At 44.3% G+C, this 17,079-nt stretch overlaps 1 protein-coding gene across 1 annotated transcript in view; it reads left to right on the forward strand.

Moving 5' to 3' along the window:
* The window catches only part of sulf2b (sulfatase 2b), a 99,076-nt gene that overhangs the window by 20,249 nt on the left and 61,748 nt on the right, over positions 1-17,079 (forward strand). The window contains 1 exon segment of the mRNA XM_049582445.1: positions 2,097-2,142. The gene's annotated coding sequence lies outside the window, so the exon portion shown is untranslated.

Here is a 17,079-nt window from a genome sequence, read left to right on the forward strand (position 1 = left end):
GATGAACTTATCCTCAGAAGCAGAGGTGACTCTTGGTCTTCCTTTCCTGGGTCGGTCCTCATGTGTGCCAGTTTAGTTGTAGCGCTTGATGGTTTTTGCGACTCCACTTGGGGACACATTTAAAGTTTTTGCAATTTTCCGGACTGACTGACCTTCATTTCTTAAAGTAATGATGGCCACTCGTTTTTCTTTAGTTAGCTGATTGGTTCTTGCCATAATATGAATTTTAACAGTTGTCCAATAGGGCTGTCGGCTGTGTATTAACCTGACTTCTGCACAACACAACTGATGGTCCCAACCCCATTGATAAAGCAAGAAATTCCACTAATTAACCCTGATAAGGCACACCTGTGAAGTGGAAACCATTTCAGGTGACTAGCTCTTGAAGCTCATGGAGAGAATGCCAAGAGTGTGCAAAGCAGTAATCAGAGCAAAGGGTGGCTATTTTGAAGAAACTAGAATATAAAACATGTTTTCAGTTATTTCACCTTTTTTTGTTAAGTACATAACTCCACATGTGTTCATTCATAGTTTTGATGCCTTCAGTGAGAATCTACAATGTAAATAGTCATGAAAATAAAGAAAACGCATTGAATGAGAAGGTGTGTCCAAACTTTTGGCCTGTACTGTACATCTGTGTTCTATCCTGATACGGATGATAGCAGCACCATTAAACCAAGAGTTCTTCCTTTGGTTCCTTTTGTTTCTACTTCGTTCAAAACCTAACCAACACGTTCTGATTCCCAAGTTGTCAAATGCCGCCTCTTGGTTGTTGATTTCAACATCAAACACTGACTATAAAAACAGGCATGCTTTGATGGCGGCATGATACGCCGCTGGATGGCGTCAGTTAAAATGCCACCAGACAACAACATAATTTAAGGTCCTGGGGAGGTGGATGGGTCCAACAGCACTGGACTTTCACCCAGGAGCCCACTGTTCACTTTCTGTGTGCATGTTGAGCAAAACCATGATGATTTTTTTCTAAACTTAACTACGTGCTTCTGTTGCAGAAGGAAATAAACATATATTCAAGGTGTTGTAGCGATGTTGTTAGTTTATTTTGAAAAACACTGTTTGCATCTACAGAGCAGAAACTGAACATTTCCTGTGAAAACAGAAGTTTATTTTGAAAAAACACAAAGCATGAAACAGGCTTAAATTGACACGACGTTCTGGAACCAACAGCAGACGCATTTTACCTAATGCGTCACATGTAGATGTGAAAGTCCACTGAACAAGAGGCGATAAGTGATGAGCTGTGAGTAGAACATGTTGTAAGCCTTGCTAGTTACTTTGATTACTTTGAAACACTGCAGTGGCATCATCAGCAGGGCGGGGTGTTACGGTCCTAAAATAATCTCAGGATATTTCAGGGTATTTTTATGAAAAGAAATTTAAGAAGAGGGCGGCACGGTGGTGTGGTGGTTAGCACTCTCGCCTCACAGCAAGAGGGTTGCCGGTTCGATCCCAGGTGTGGGAGCCCTTCTGTGTGGAGTTTGCATGTTCTCCCCGTGTCAGCGTGGGTTTCCTCCAGGTGCTCCAGCTTCCTCCCACAGTCCAAAGACATGCAGGTTAATTGGTGACTCTAAATTGTCCGTAGGTGTGAATGTGAGTGTGAATGGTTGTCTGTCTCTATGTGTCAGCCCTGTGATAGTCTGGTGACCTGTCCAGGGTGAACCCTGCCTCTCACCCAGTGTCAGCTGGGATAGGCTCCAGCCCCCCCGCGACCCTCAAGAGGATGAAGCGGTTAGAAGATGAATGAATGAATGAATTTAAGAAGACAGAACTGTAACAGAATCAGTGCTGTGTTTTTACACTTAGTTTCAAATCATCAGTTAAAACTAAATAAAAATAATGTTTGTGAACAACAACAGTGACTGAGAGAGATTTCAACAGCTGATTTCCTTCTCTCAGTGTGTGTGTGTGTGTGTGTGTGCAGGAAGTAGCCATGACATTAAAGGCTGCGTTACATTCAAACCAGCTGTGCTCTGTGTCAGGATGTGTCAGAGTTGTAACATAGATATGAACAAAATAAGACTGGGCATCTGTTAACTTTCTCCTCTGTCCCTGTCTGTCCCTGTCTGTCCCTACAGGACTGAACACAGCAGGAGACTCCACGCACACTGAGACACACTGCAGGTAAGTCTTTTTGTGTTCAGACTCACAGTCACCTGCTGGTTGATCAACAGGAACAACTGACACTATGTGACACTGTATGTGACACTGTATGTGACACTGTATTGTCGTGGTTGAGATGAGGAGAGACAAAAATCAGCTCCACATAAACTACATTCATAAAATAATCTGAACACAGAATGTGACACAGTGTGCTGGAGTGATCTCAGTGTAACGAGGTCCTGGAGCTGTTTGGTCAGAGAAAAGGTGTGGTCGCACCGCAGAGGGATTACACTCTGTGTGCGTGCGTGTGTGTGTGTGTGTGTGTGTGTGTGTGTGACCCAGTAACAGGAGCCTCACATTCCTGATTAATGATGCAGGTTGGACCCAAACAATGAAAACACACACACACACACACACAGCCTGTTACATTTGTATGCTCACTTCAACACATCAACATCAATACACAGCGCAGTCACACGTGTGACATCATCACGTCCAAACACGAAGGGTTTCTTCTTCTCTTTGGCCTAAAATCAACAACAGAAGAGAAACAACAGAAGAATGACGACTCTGTTAGAAACTACACTGTCAGACATTTCTAAACTCAGTGTGGATCCAAAAATGCAAAATTTCAAGTGAAGTGAAACCATCTAAATCATGTTGTTGTCATGAGTGTTACCTGACACCAGTGTGCCGTCGGGCTGAAGGAATGAAGTGAAATCAAACAGTCAGGTGACTGATGTCGTTTACACAAAGTAAAGACGTCTCGTTCCCTCTGATCTGTCCCACACACACTTATCAGTACACAAGAGGCCCAGACACACCAAACTGACTTCAGTGGTGACGAAGGCCTCCTGCTGCGTCGCCTCACGTGGCTGTTTCTTGTTTAAAAGGTTGCAGAGACATTGGTGTCTCTGTTCATCTGTTTATACACAAACATGACATCATATTAATCCCACTGTCATATCCTTTAATACTAATGATGTGTGACTTTGATTCAAGGCTGTGACGCCGTCAGCGCAGGTTGATGATGTAGGCAATTCTTTCATTTGTGAGACTGTGTCATGATGATGAATGTCGGCTCAGCCGGTTTGTTTCAAATCAGACTAGTTCTGCTTTGTACACCAGAGCCGATCGGCACAGCCAGTTCTAGCACCAGCTCATAAATAGCCGACTGGCAGAGCTCGTAAACACAACACCCTGGTCTCACTCTGAAGTTGTTGATTGACGGCGCTTGTGTCAGTGACTTTCAGAGTCACTGACACAAGTCGTCCTTTCAGGTCGCTGTGATGTGTGGTGATGTCATATGACACGTAGAAAGTTCATGACCAAATGTGGATATGTGACGAGGTTGGAGTGAGGATGTGTTGGTTTGGACAGACAGAGGGAACCCAGGTACTTCATACAGTCATCCAGGATTCATTCATTCACCCAGTCATATAGCTGATGGAGGCACAGAGCTGTGGTCGCCAGATTCATGGGCACATTTCTGACAGATGACTCTATGACATGACGGCCGTACGTCTGCTGTTGACCTGCAGGTTATTGTAACAGAGGATCAGATAAACCTCTCTGGAGTCGTAACGTCCCGTCTGTCAGTGGAATAATCTGCTGTCTGCTGTTTTGGCGTCAGATCAGCATTTAAACACATTTAATGTGTCTCACAGGTGCATTAAACAACACGTCCGAGCTGTGCTGTGTGAACGCAGAGCTGTTTGAATCTTTCTCACTGTATTGATTAGAGTATCTGTTGGGACAGTCGGAGGACCTGCTCCTCAGACCAGGACTGATCCTGTCCATAAACACAGCTCAGATCTACAGACCTGCTGCAGGGACAAACTCATCAGTCTTTGTGTTTCTTCATATTTCACATCATGTTCAGGAGAGCAGAACTCTAGTGTGTGTTTAGTGTGTCTTTGCTACAACAGTGAGTTGTATCTGTGTGGATGATGAAGACGAGCAGAGGTGAAGGGGTGAGGAAGATGAAGCAGTTACAGAGTTTGTGTTTCAGTCTGAACTCTGTAACCTCGACAGAAAACACAGTTTGTTTCCCTGCAGATGATTCTGGTTCAGCTCCAGATGACCTGCACGCCTCCACATTCCTCTGGCTGCGTGTGTGTGTGTGTGTGTGTGTGTGTGTTTTCCCACATGTGTTTCTGATCACTGAGCAGGAGACAGACTGAGAGGACGATGAGACAGAAAACTCGTCATGTCGACAAACATTCACGTCTTTCTCAGTTTTCATTTTACAAACAGTAGAATAATTCAGTGACTCAATTATTGATTGACTGATTGATTGATTGATTGATTGATTGATTGATTGATTCCTGGGTGGCTGATGAGTGTCAGACTGTTGACCCACAGATCTTTGATACTGCAGAGAATGCTCTTATTCTGAAAAAGTCTCACTGTAAAGTTAAAAAGGTTTCTGACATTTCTGCTGGTCGACTGATCTTCTTTGGAGCCAACATTAAATCATTGTAAATTTGTTATGTTGGTTTGTACAAAGGAAAAAACGTCCGAGCACGAGCGCCACACATTGTTTCATCAGCTGTAGAAACAGAGTCTCTGTTAGAGTCTTTGTTTCCACGCTGTAAAATGGAGCACCACACATTTTCATCTGAACAAGAAATTAAAAAATAATTTCAGTGATCAAAAATGTTGTTTATTTAAAAAAAAGAAAAAAGAAGAATATTGTTGACCAACAAATGATCTCGGTTGTTGCAGTGATTCACTGTAAAGAGCCACAGATCAGTTGGTCTTTGTCTGTGCAGCAGCATTAATGAGGAGCTTTATAATATGAGGCTGGTCCACGTGCGGGCAATTCCAAGTTGATTTGGGATTTATACAAAGGTAATAGCGTACTGTCAGGCGTACGCACGGTATATAAATCAGAATATTTTTTGCCAAACATTTAGTGTGGATTCTCTGCAGAGTTTTTTTAGACCTTTTTACTGTTAGTAAACAGTGTGATGTTTGTTGGTGGGCGGGGCTTAGCTGGAGGCAAAACAATTAGCCAGCGCTAGCTAACAAGTTGTGTTGTCTTGTTTTAGACGATGGAGGAAGATGATGTGAGTGGTGCGTTCAGAAACACTCATTGTGAGTGTGGGAGCGCACTCTGACACAAACTGGAGCGTTGATAAATTGGGAGCGCTGTCTGAATGTAGCATTGGGTTATCCAGAGCAGCGCACTCTCAGAGTGGCAGAGCGCACTCTGGACACTCTGTCTGTGGAGACGGAGCAGCAGAGCGCCGAGCGGAGTGAATGTGTGATTAACTTAACCGTTGGTTCATTCATGTAGAAATATAACGCTGCGTTTCTTCCACCAACAGGGCTCTCATTTTAGTGTAGAGCATCAGACTGAATTTACCAACGCACCATGTCAGGTCACTCACTCTCCGGGACCGCCAGTGTTACTTGAATAAGTAAACACTGACCAACAAGACCAGACTGGCCGACCCGTGTGCTCTCACTCAGTGGATGGATGATGTCACAGGAAGCCAGTCTTACAAAGGAGGAGCACACTTGTTTGTTTTGCTATGGAAGCTAACGTTAGCTAATGTGCTAAAAAGTTAGCGTTGCAGAGAAATCCAATCTTCCTCTTAATCCCTCCCCAGTTTCTGATGAGGTGGACATGATAACCCTTAATACACATAACCTTATTCATCCCTACAACAGGAAATACTTTTTCCCTAACCTGATATGAAGTGTGCGCTGCACATGTGAGCATTTTTGATGATGGCCTCCGTCCAGTCCTTTGGTCTTATCACATTTAACCATAGTTGTCTTTGTTTTTGTTGACGGGCAGTGGCGGCTGGTTTTGAGCCATGACTCCTTCTATTCTGGCTCCCAATAAAACAAGACAAACACATTTTAAGACTCCTGTGTAGCCTACAGCCCTGTGGGGGAGGGGCAGCTGCACCTCCAGCTGATAACATGATGTCATCGTGATGTCGGCCCGGTCTGTAAACGAGGACCCAGCAATGTGGGTTTTCCTTTTGGCCATGCGTCTCCACCCCAGCCTTCAAACAGTTTCTTTGTGTAGAAGCACAGAGCTGTAAACAGACGAGTGTGAGAACATCAGCTGAGACTCGTGTCCTCACTCTGCTGTAAACACGTCCACAGAATGTCTCCTGACACCTGAGAGTTATATCATGTCCCACAATATGCTGTTTACATGACCTGAATATTGTCACATTCAGACACACAGCAGAATATTAGTGTGCGTGTGCATGTAGTCAGTGTCTCTGGTTCGTCTCATTCGTCCTTGGTCTCCGTCCCCCCTCATGTCTCTGACTGTCTCCAGTCTGACAGAGACTCAAACACAAACACTCTGATGTTGCAGAACATTTTTCAGAGTTAACGTCCCGTCAGCAGAAACAGGTCACATGTACGTCAGGGACACACACACACACACACACACACACACACACACACACACACACACACAGAGTGAAGTCATGCATCATGTTGTTAACCTGCCATGTGGACAATACTGAGTCTCCTGACTGCAGAGATCACTGGGACCACTGGGACTGAACCAGTACAGCTCTGTGTGTGTGTGTGTGTGTGTGTGTGTGTGTGTGTGTGTGTGTGTGTGTGTGTGTTGACTTGTACTTCTGTCTTTGTGAGGACCAGTTTTTGAGCTTTACACCTTAAATGTTGGACGAGGTTGTTCTTCTGGTCCTCCATGAATCGGACGGACGGACAGAGTTACTGTGACGGTGATCCAAATCTCACAGGAATTTATTTGCCAAATTCACATGTTGTGTTGCAGCCGTCAGCAGAGCTGATCTGTGATACATGATGAGCTCTGTTCTTTAATTGGAGAAAAGTTTCTGAGGAACCTGCAGACAGTGTTTCTGTCGCTCTGTGGAAACTGACGATGATGGTGGAGGATTGAAACGTACAGCGGTTAAAGTTCTCCGGCACAGTGCTGGATTTCCGGCGAAGTGCTCTGCAGTGCGAGCATTTCACTCACATTTGCCCCTATAAATATATATATGTGCGAACCGGGAAAATGATTTAGGCGCACAGTGTGCGAGTAAACACAACCTACTGTTTACCATAATCTGCATCGGACGTTTTTTTCATTGGTAACCGATCAAATAAATGTATTTTAAAACTCACTCCTTTGGCTCTGATAAAGCCGTCTCCCTCCCTGCCTGCAGTCCCCACCATAGACATATATACAGTCCATAGACACCGCATTGACTGCCGCTGCCTATTGGAGCCAATGTCCTCGCCGGCCGCCATCTTGGATGGGTCTTGCTTTGCCTCCACAGTGCATTCACTTCTATTGAGGAAGGAGCTGTATGCACAAGTAAAATAGAATAACTCACTGAATTTTCAACTGATTTTCACGCGGTTTGGTTTGTTACAAACGGCACATGCCAAGAAGTGAATGCACTGTGGAGGCGAAGTGAGACCCATCCAAGATGGCGGCAGCGCAGGATGCACTCAGGCAGTCGATGCAGTGTCTACGTATGTATGTCTACGGTCCCCACTGCACTGGGCCTTGTAACAATGTCCCGCCTACAGCCCCCTCTGATTGGTTACACGGCACAAGTGATAGCCAATCAACACTGACGCCTGTGCATGCTTTCACATCATGTCACATTGAGACACAGAGCACAGACAGAGCGGGAGAGGCTCCGGTAAGCCAGCAGTAATTTTGAAGTTAAGGCAACAGAAACCAGACAGAAATGAAAGCCGCAATAAAAATCCTCTATGCTGAAGTTTTAAAGTCACCACCACAACATTATATGATCCATGTCAATGATGACATACTTGCCCAGAGGCGAAATTTAATTCACATCAAGCGCAATACAATTTTGCAAACAGCCTAAATGATTTAGCTTCTAAAAGTAAATAGCACCAAGGCAAAAAAGAGATGTAGGAGCTATAAGTCAAACAGTCTGGTAACCACTGAAAGTTTAATCTTTATTTATAAACTCATGAAGCTATAAAAGTTTAATCTGAAAAGTAACGACTAAAGCTATAATCTTTTTGTTCGTTTTGTTAATAAACACGTTCCTTTGCAACACATACATTTGTACTCTTCATTTTGTGACAGCAACACCAAGCCCCCTGCTCCGGAAAACATTTCAGATTTCAGGCACACAAATCTTCCGTGCTCCACATTTCAGGCACAAATTTTTTTCTTGCTTTAACCTCTGAACGTAGTTTGTCCTCGTTCCTTTGGTCTCCTTTGTTCTGAGGTGTGGACAGAAGACTTGGACAAATAAAAGACAAACTGTCTGACTGGTTGACACCAAGAGGACGAAGAGAGAGATTATAATTCTGTATAATCTAATCACACACACACACACACACACACACACACACACACACACACACACACACACACACACACACACACACACGCTGATGAACAGTTCAGTAACACACCCAGGGAACCTTGGACATCATATGTTAATGACCAAACGTGGACATGTGATGAGGTCACAGTGAGGATGATGATAGACTGATGGAGTCCTGAGGGAGTGTTTCCCAGGATGGCGAAGGCATGCCCCACCCTATTCTGCCTTCTTCTGTCTTGGATTGGCTCACCCTCACATTCTCACAGTAACTGTAACCAATCCAACCAATGAAGGCAGAGGGTACCAGCCAATCAGAGGGGAAAGAGAGCGGGTCACTTCTCTATCCTGGGAACATCTGCAGACGGGTGATGTTAATCCAAAGCTCTGCTTTTTAGCAGAAAAACATTGACATCAGTGATGTCATCTCATCTGCTGATTGGCTGATGAATGTGAACACATAAATCAGTGTTGTTTGTTTGTATCTGTTTGTCTTTTTATTGTAACTTGTTGTTTGACCTGAGCAGCCTAAACTGTGACTGTAACACACACACACACACACACACACACACACACTCAGCTGATCATTAACACCTGAGTGTAACTGTAATAAATCCTCACTTCATCAAGGTGAGAGGCTCTGTGGACTCAATACATCAAACAAGTCAGAGAAAGCTGCTGTGAATCATCCACACACACACATACACACACACACACGCACGTGGACACTGAGTGTGTGTGTGTATGTGTGTGTGTGTCCGGTGGTCATCTCCCAGCAGAGCTCTCCTGCTCTCCATCAGTCTATTTCTGTCTCTGAGTGGGCAGGATGGATGAACTGCCCGGAGGGATGGAGAGGGGGATGAAGAGGGAGGAGGAGGAGGAGGAGGAGGAGGAGAGTGTGTGATGTATTCTGGTCCTGTGTTGTTGTGTTTGACCTGTGTCGCTCTGTGAGGCTCGCTGTGTTCAGTCTGCTCTGTTTACAGCTCAGGATACATTAATTGGAGCTGAAGAGGAGGAGGAGGAGGAGGAAGAGGAGGAGGAATACTGTGATGGAGGGAGGAGAGAGGCTGGATGGATGGATGGATGGATGGATGACAGAAATCAGAGACGGAGGACATGTCCCTGAGACAGAGACACCACATGTATCAGGCTGTTCTCACTAATGTTTCGTACAAAAAGTGATCTGCCCAAACTCGTACAAATCCCAGATAATTTGAAAGGCTGTTTGTTGTCCAAACAAAACCACGTGTGTGTGTTGGCTAAACGTAACCTCGTGTGTGTGTTGGCTAAATGTAACCACGTGTGTGTGTCGGCGAAACGTAACGATGTGTGTGTGTTGGCTAAACGTATCCACGTGTGTGTGTGTGTGTGTGTGTGTGTTGGCGAAACATAACGATGTGTGTGTGTTGGCTAAACGCAACCGTGTGTGTGTGTCGGCGAAACGTAACGATGTGTGTGTGTTGGCTAAACGTATCCACGTGTGTGTGTTGGCTAAACGTAACCACGTGTGTGTGTGTTGGCTAAATGTAACCACGTGTGTGTAGTGACTAAACGTAACCACGTCTGTGTGTGTGTTGGCTAAACGTATCCACGTGTGTGTGTTGGCTAAACGTAACCACGTGTGTGTGTGTTGGCTAAATGTAACCACGTGTGTGTAGTGACTAAACGTAACCACGTCTGTGTGTGTGTTGGCTAAACGTAACCACGTGTGTGTGTGTTGGCTAAACGTAACCACGCGTGTGTGTGTTGGCAAAACGTAACCATGTGTGTGTGTTGGCTAAATGTAACCACGTGTGTGTGTGTTGGCTAAACGTAACCACGCGTGTGTGTGTTGGCAAAACGTAACCACGTGTGTGTGTTGGCTAAATGTAACCACACGTGTGTGTGTTGGCTAAATATAACCATGTGTGTGTGTTGGCAAAACGTAACCAAGGGTGTGTGTTGGCTAAATGTAACCACGTGTGTGTGTGTTGGCACAACGTAACCACGTGTGTGTGTTGGCTAAATATAACCACGTGTGTGTGTTGGCAAAACGTAACCACGTGCGTGTGTTGGCTAAATGTAACCACATGTGTGTGTGTGTTGGCAAAACGTAACCACGTGTGTGTGTTGGCTAAATGTAACCACGTGTGTGTGTTGGCTAAACGTAACCACGTGTGTGATGGCTAAATATAACTACGTGTGTGTGTTGGCTAAATGTAACCACGTGTGTGTGTTGGCTAAACATAACCTCGTGTGTGTGTGTTGGCTAAACGTAACCACCTGTGTGTGTGTTGGCTAAATGTAACCACGTGTGTGTGTGTGTTGGCTAAACGTATCCATGTGTGTGATGGCTAAATATAACCACGTGTGTGTGTTGGCTAAATATAACCACGTGTGTGTGTTGGCTAAACGTAACCACGTGTGTGCGTTGGCTAAATGTAACAACGTGTGTGTGTTGGCTAAACGTAACCACGTGTGTGATGGCTAAATATAACCACGTGTGTGTGTTGGCTAAATATAACCACGTGTGTGTGATGGCTAAATATAACCACGTGTGTGTGTTGGCTAAATGTAACCACGTGTGTGTGATGGCTAAATATAACCACGTGTGTGTGTTGGCTAAACGTAACCACGTGTGTGATGGCTAAATATAACCACGTGTGTGTGTTGGCTAAATATAACCACGTGTGTGTGATGGCTAAATATAACCACGTGTGTGTGATGGCTAAATATAACCACGTGTGCTTAAGCTGATTGTAAGGAGGAAGATAAATAAATAAGGAGACAAATGTGTAGGACACTCTGAACCTGCCCTGCGGCTCTCCTCTGAATCAGCCACACGGGCACAGAAACAGGAAATGAATCCTGATGAAACACTGAGGCTGTCAGGGAGAGTGATTTGCATATCAGACTTATCAGACGAAAGGTGTGTTCAGACGGAACGCTGTGGTAGGTGTGTGTGTGTGTGTGTGTTGGGGGGGGGGGGCGTTGTTGATGCAAAGAAGCGGGTGGATGCAAACAGAAGCAGTCCATGCTGACAGTGTTTGGAGGCGAGGCTGCAGTGTGTTCACTGGTCTGTTTTTGCATAAAGTAGATTCATCTTAATGCAAATGAGTCCGTGCAGCAGCTGATGTGGTCGGATCATGAAACCTGGACGCGGCTGTTAAACCAGTGGCTGTACTATAGATCAATCAATCAATTAGTTCATTTATAAAGCCCAATATCACAAATCACAATTTGCCTCACAGGGCTTTACAGCATACGACATCCCTCTGTCCTTATGACCCTCACAGCTGATCAGGAAAAACTCCCCAAAAAACCCTTTAACGGGGAAAAAACGGTAGAAACCTCAGGAAGAGCAACTGAGGAGGGATCCCTCTTCCAGGACGGACAGACATACAATAGATGTCATACAGAACAGATCAGCATAATAAATTAACAGTAATCCACATGACACAATGAGACAGAGAGAGAGAGAGAGAGAGAGAGATGCAGGTAATGACAGTAGCTTACAACAACATTAATGAAAGTAATAATATTATAGTTATAGTTCTGGCTACTGTGGTACAATATGTTGAAAGTATGTATTAATACCTGGCAGTATACATGTGTGACAATAGTCATATGTGTATAATAACAGTAGAAGTATGACTAATGACTAATGATGGCAGCAGCAGCAGGAGGCATCTGGCAGGACCACGGCAGCAGCACAACCACACACATCACGCTGTCCAGGCACCGGTGTGATATGAGTTAATCTGAGAGACAGTTGAGGACAAAGGCTCGGGATAAGAAGCAGATTTTGTGACTTCCAGATTGGCCGATTTAGCAAGATGGAGTAATAGTATTCGAGAGAGAGAGAGAGAGAGAGAGAGAGAGAGAGAGAGAGAGAGAGAGAGAGAGAGAGAGAGAGACGGAGAGAAGGTGCCCGGTGTATTATAGGGGGGTCCTCCGGCAGACTAGGCCTAAGTCAGCCTAACTAGGGGCTGGTACAGGGCAAGCCTGAGCCAGCCCTAACTATAAGCTTTATCAAAGAGGAAAGTCTTAAGTCTAGTCTTAAATGTGGAGACGGTGTCTGCCTCCCGGACCGTAACAGGAAGATGATTCCACAGGAGAGGAGCCTGATAGCTGAAGGCTCTGGCTCCTGATCTACTTTGGAGACTTTAGGGACCACGAGTAACCCTGCGTTCTCAGAGCGCAGTGTTCTGGTGGGATAATAAGGCACTATGAACTCTCTAAGATATGACGGAGCTTGACCATTTAGAGCTTTATAAGTATAACAGTAGGATTTTAAATTCAATTCTGGATTTTACAGGGAGCCAGTGCAGAGAAGCTAAAACAGGAGAAATATGATCTCGTTTCTTAGTTCCTGTTAGTACACGTGCTGCTGCATTCTGAATTAGCTGGAGAGTTTTTAAGGACTTACTAGAGCTACCTGATAATAGAGAGTTACAGTAATCCAGCCTTGAGATAACAAAAGCGTGGACCAATTTTTCTGCATCTTTTCGGGTCAGGATAGGCCTAATTTTCACAATATTACGCAGATGAAAAAATGCAGTCCGTGAGGTTTGTTTTAAATGAGAATTAAAAGACAAATCTTGATCAAATATTACTCCAAGGTTTCTTACGGTAGTGCTAGAGGCCAGAGCAATGCCATCTAGAGAAACTATGTCATCAGATAAAGAGTCTCTGAGTTGTTTGGGGCCAAGAACAATAACTTCAGCTTTGTCTGAATTTAACATCAGGAAATTGGTGCTCATCCAGGTTTTTATGTCTTCAAGGCAGTTATGGAGTTTAGTTAATTGATTACTTTCTTCTGGCTTCATCGATAAATACAACTGAGTATCATCCGCATAACAATGGAAATTTACACAGTGATTTTTAATGATGTTACCTAAAGGAAGCATATATAGAGTAAACAGGATTGGTCCGAGCACAGAACCTTGCGGAACTCCAAAACAAACTTTAGTACGTAAGGATGATTCATTATGAACGTCAACAAACTGAAAATGATCAGATAAATAAGATTTAAACCAGCTCAGTGCAGAACCTTTTAGGCCAATTAAGTGATCCAGTCTCTGTAGCAGAATTTGATGGTCAATTGTGTCAAACGCCGCACTAAGATCTAATAAAACAAGTACAGAGATGAGTCCTTTGTCTGAAGCAATCAGAAGGTCATTTGTAATTTTAACTAGTGCTGTCTCAGTGCTATGATGCACTCTAAATCCTGACTGAAATTCCTCAAATAGATTATTATCCTGGAGAAAATCACACAGCTGGTCTGCGACTACTTTCTCAAGGATCTTTGACATAAAGGGAAGATTAGATATTGGTCTATAGTTGGCTAACACCTCTGGATCCAGGGTGGGCTTTTTTAGTAGAGGTTTAATTACAGCTACCTTAAAAGACTGTGGTACATAGCCTGTTAATAAGGATATATTGATCATATCTAATATATGAGTGTTAACTAAAGGAAAGACCTCCTTAAGTAGCCTAGTTGGGATGGGGTCTAAGAGACACGTTGATGATTTAGATGAAGAAATCACTGCAGTCAGTTCTTGAAGAGAAATTGGGGAGAAGCAATCTAAATATATATTAGATTTTACAGCTGTGTTTGAGGTTAGATAGGTACTATCTGAGGACAGGAGGTCATGAATTTTGCCTCTAATAGTTAGAATTTTGTCATTAAAAAAGCTCATAAAATCATTACTGCTAAGGGCTAAAGGAATACAAGGCTCAATAGAGCTTTGACTCTCAGTCAGCCTGGCTACAGTGCTGAAAAGAAACCTGGGGTTGTTCTTATTGTCTTCTATTAATGCTGAGTAATAGTTTGCTCTGGCATTGCGGAGGCCCCTCTTGTAAGTTTTGAGACTGTCTGTCCAGATTAAACGAGATTCTTCCAGTTTGGTTAATCGCCAATTATTTTCAAATTTTCGCGATATTTGTTTTAACTTACGGGTTTGAGAGTTATACCAAGGAGCGAACTTTCTTTGCTTTGTTAACTTCTGTTTTTTTTTTTTTTTTTTTTTTTAGATCTGAAATCAAACAACTCTCAGCTGCAGCTTCGCAGATCTCTCACCACAGCATTTATCCAATCACATGTGTTCCACAATAAGGAACATCACCATCATGTACCCAGCTGAGTGGAGCTTGTCTCTCAGTGTCCTCGTCCCCCGGTGTCCATCACAGTACGGTGCACCCAGCTGTACACACAATCATGTTATTGACAACCAACGTTCACAAGCATCATTTCTGCTTGGGAACTTTTAGCCACACGCTGTTAGCAACATGCTGAGGTTAGCACAACAAGCTGATTGGCTGTGAGTCAGTCCGTTTCTGTGACATCAGAGAAAACAGATTTATTTAAAATCCCTGTAAACATGTCAGTGTGAGTGAAATGGTCCTGCAGTGAATGTGTCACAGTGGGACTAACACACCCAGATCACGTGACTCCTGCATGTATACAGTCAATCAGACACAAACTGGCCGAGGCGCTCTGAGCATGCTCCACAGTTTCCGCCCCGGGCTTTGACCCGGAAGTCCAATAGCATTAAATGTGTAAGAGAAGAAGAAGCCGGTAACAACATGGAGAAATCTACATCCAGAGCCGTGACTTTTTGGACGGACCAAATGTACAGAGCTGTAAAGTTGTCCACCATGGTAGCAGTTAGCTGCTAGCTAACCGTAGCTAACTTGTTTGTCCATTGTTTGGTCTGTGACGTAATAGGTCAACAGGAAAAAGGTCCAATACTAACAAGCTGAAAGGGGGCATATCTCCACCTATCGTAGAGGAGTCGCACATACTTGGCTCAATAAATGGATTCCCCTCCCGTGCTTGTATACTGGGACAAGGACAGTAGGCCAGTTAGATGTCCTCGTCCAGCTGGGACTGGAGCTCCACTTCACTGTGACTGGAGACATACTGAGTGTCACAAATGAACCGGCGGAGCTGAAGACACCTGCAGGTTCTCGCTCAGCTGCAACAGCATCAGAGAGGACGGTGTGTTTGCATCACTGCTGCAGGGTCAGTGAACGGAAACACATCCAACACGTGTTTGACAGCATCAACCAGATGTGTCCATCAGTGTAACACAGCCTTAAAATACAAACTGACATCTGAATGTCTTTTTCTGAAGAAATTGTGGCCATGAAAAAATCAGAAATGAGGTTTGATCATTAAAATGATTTAAAAAAGATTTGAACATTCAGCCTCTGTAGATTCTCCTCTGACAGTCTGACAGAGCTCAGGTCAGAGCTAACACCATCGAATACAGAAAGGAGGAATGTTTAGTGCACACACACACACACACACACACACACACACTCTGCAGTGGTGTGCAGGAGAGAAGAAGAGCCGCCTGCAGAGATCCTCTATTTCCTGTCAGCCTCGCCAACTTCCTGTCACCATGTTGATTTACTGTTCCATTACTCTACCTGTGGGGCTGTGTGTGTGTGTGTGTGTGTGTGTGTGTGTGTTTAAGGCAGTGTGGGTGTGTGCGCACTTATTATTTTGTTAGGTGTGTGTGTCAGATATTGTTTCACTGTGCATGTGTCTCAGCCTTTATTTGTGTGTGTGTGTGTGTGTGTAGTGTGTGTGTGTGTGTGTGTGTAGTGTGTGTGTGTGGTTGTGTGGAGAGTGTCTCACTGGAGTAATTACAACACACACAGAGTCTCAGGTGGAGGATGAGCAGTAGCAGTTGTTACCATGGTGCCACTGTCGCCGTGCCAACTGACTGACCATCAGTGTGTGTGTGTGTGTGTGTGTGTGTGTGTGCGTGTGTGTGTTGGTTATTTATATGATGTCTGTGTCAGTTATATTTTTTTCAGTTTGTAGATGTTGTTGAGTTAACTCTCGTTGGTCCATCATCCTGTCATGAACACTTGTGGCCACAGGGGGCGCTGCTCTGCCAAAGCTACGTACTGTCCCTTTAAAAGATTCTAGACTGTGATTGGTTGGTTAAACTTCAGCTCAGCTGTTGTAGCTTTTACCAGATAAATGATTATAAACATGTAGTTTGTGAGAGAGACGATGTTGAGGTGGGTCGATCTGTAGATTTAACCCTTCAGTTGTTGTTGCTGTGGTGACGTGTTGTTACAAAATGTGGGTTTGTGGGTGTCGACCAGTGTCACACTATCCACCATCCCCTCCACCTCCTGGTGACAAATACCTCTTTTCAGCAGTCATGTGCTGAACTGGTCTGGTTTGGTTTGGTTTGGTTTGGTGTGGTTTGGTCTGGTTTGGTGTGGTTTGGTTTGGTGTGGTTTGGTCTGGTTTGGTTTGGTATGGTTTGGTGTGGTATGGTTTGGTGTGGTTTGGTTTGGTTTGGTTTGGTTTGGTCTGGTCTGGTTTGTTGTGGTTTGGTTTGGTGTGGCTTGATCTGGTTTGGTTTGGTCTGGTTTGGTGTCGTATGGTTTGGTTTGGTTTGGTTTGGTTTGGTCTGGTTTGTTGTGGTTTGGTTTGGTGTGGTGTGGTTTGGTTTGGTTTGGTTTGGTCTGGTTTGGTTTGGTCTGGTTTGGTGTGGTATGGTTTGGTCTGGTCTGGTGTGGTATGGTTTGGTGTGGTTTGGTTTGGTTTGGTTTGGTCTGGTTTGTTGTGGTTTGGTTTGGTGTGGCTTGATCTGGTTTGGTTTGGTCTGGTTTGGTGTCGTATGGTTTG

The sequence above is a fragment of the Epinephelus fuscoguttatus genome, linkage group LG7, assembly GCF_011397635.1.
Source record: "Epinephelus fuscoguttatus linkage group LG7, E.fuscoguttatus.final_Chr_v1".
Taxonomy (NCBI): domain Eukaryota; kingdom Metazoa; phylum Chordata; class Actinopteri; order Perciformes; family Serranidae; genus Epinephelus; species Epinephelus fuscoguttatus.